Raw genomic sequence first — 2135 nt, 5'->3', positions numbered from 1 at the left:
TTAATTCTCTTGGAATCCAGATTTCAGGGTCTTTGGACTTAGGTTGACTTACCCAAGAGCATTTGCCCTTAGATGTCCTTTTCAACCATGAATCTATGAGAAACTACATTCCTAAAGTCACTGTCATGTAAAACAACAATCTAATAAGCAGTTTGGTGCTGGTGGTGATGCTAATTGCCATTGAATTGGTTTCAACTCATAGAGACCTTATCTAAGGTTTCTGAAGCTATAAATTTTTGTAGGAATAGAAAGACTCACCTTGCTCCTGACAGAAGCTGGAGGGCTCAATCTGTTGATCTTGTGGTTCACAGTACAATGCTCATCCTATAGAGATATCATGCTTCCCAGTAAGTAGTTTAGAGCAGTGAATTTTGCCCTAGACATCATTCTTTTTTGAAGAATTACCTGGACCTTCAGGAGATACATCCTGCCCATGATCAACCTTACAAAAACTGCTGTATCTACTCATAATAAATAATCGGTAATAAATAATAAAGTAAGTCAAAAATACTGCTATAAAATCATATAAACAAAAAATAATAAAATTTGAAGTTTTGGGTGTTTTTTTTTTTTTTTTCCACATCATATCCTCCATCTAGGTCTACAAACTTCTGGAGGCAGTATTTCTACTTTTTTAATCCTTCCTGGAAGAAGTTTTCACTCTTCAATTTGCACCAGGCCAAACAGCAGTTTTGCCATCCTCAAGGGATCATATCCTCTTGCTTTTCAAGTCTGAAGGGTGTTATCAGGTCTGTAGGGTCGTTAGGGTAAGGTTTCCCAATAAAATTGTCACCGGATTGTCTTTGCTACCCTGAACGAATGATCAAGTGCATTGATGTGAAGGGAAGAAAATCCCTTGGTAAAACTTCCCTGACATTTTTCTCATCAATGCACATTTCAGTTTTCTTATAAAACTTCAAAATAAGCTCCTCTGATCATCCTGTGTCCTTCAAGATATGCTCTCAAGATTAACCCATAAGAATCCCAAAAGACAACTGCCAAAACTGCCTTGAATTTAAGTGGTTCAGCAGATCCCCTCAAAAGCCACCTATTTGAATGGACCTTGCTTCCGGATTAAGACTTGTCTCTCATTATGATTCTGTTCATAAAATTGTCTCTGTTCACTTCCATCTTGCTTAAATGACTGATGAAAAGGTCAACTCTTTGAGCTAATTTTTTCACAACTCTTTTGGTACTCATCCATTCAAAAGCTTGCTAAGATCAAGAGGTTAGCTTAAAATTGAAAATGTTGAACTGTGTGAGATTCCAGCTTCAGTAACTAATGCATCAGTGGCAATCCTACAGTCTTCTATCACCAGTTTCTGGACTTCAGCTACAGTTTCTTCATTCATTGAGGTTAAGTCCTCTTTATTTTGATTCATTTTTGAGGTCTTCCTGACTTTCTTTAAAATATATATATGTTTATTTCTTTATATTTTTTATTTCATAATTTTCTATTATGTTCAGATAGTAGTCTGGTCACAGACAATCCAAGAACAAATAGTAAATCAAATATAATCAGAGGGTAAAGATTGGTCTTCAAACATCATAGCCAATGATGCAACACTTGCCTGTGATCCTGCCAATATAAAGCCATATATATACACATCAGTGGCCACCAAACCATTCAGCAGAGTTTCCTTAGCTGTGAGCTGTTTGAAGCGACCAGTTTTGGCACTATTGACTATTTTTGTCAAGCTCTGAATAGCTGTAGAAAATCTTAGCAGGGGATGGAGGAAACAGCTCCACCTTGGTATGATGCCAAAATGTGGCCAATTAAGGCTTCGAGTAAGTCACAGCAGCGTTACCATTGCCAGAACCTTCTCCACTGGGTTATGGCTAAACTGCCCCATGGTTCTAGGATGGAAAGTCTGTTTCCCACAATGCCTGGCTGAATGTCACCTTCATAAAAACCCGCTGCATGACCCGCTGCAACTAAAAAATTTTATTTTATGTGGGGCAGCATTCCTTAAACTTATTGCAAAGTTTCAACGATTTTGGAAGATGACCACTTGAGTTTTCTTTAAAATTTAATACCATTGTTGACCTCAAAATCATTTCTTGCTTTTCATGGCACAAAAATTATTAGTTCTCTGTTTATTTTAAGGCACCTAATGAAACTAAGACAGTTGTAT

At 37.1% G+C, this 2135-nt stretch overlaps 1 pseudogene; it reads right to left on the bottom strand.

Moving 5' to 3' along the window:
* Positions 1-1539: 1539 nt before the first annotated feature.
* On the bottom strand, positions 1540-1853 carry LOC102836236 (annotated as a pseudogene).
* Between the last annotated feature and the right edge of the window lie 282 nt (positions 1854-2135).

Source organism: Chrysochloris asiatica, unplaced genomic scaffold, assembly GCF_000296735.1.
Source record: "Chrysochloris asiatica unplaced genomic scaffold, ChrAsi1.0 scaffold00145, whole genome shotgun sequence".
NCBI lineage: Eukaryota > Metazoa > Chordata > Mammalia > Afrosoricida > Chrysochloridae > Chrysochloris > Chrysochloris asiatica.
This window is presented reverse-complemented; position numbering and strand designations above follow the sequence as displayed.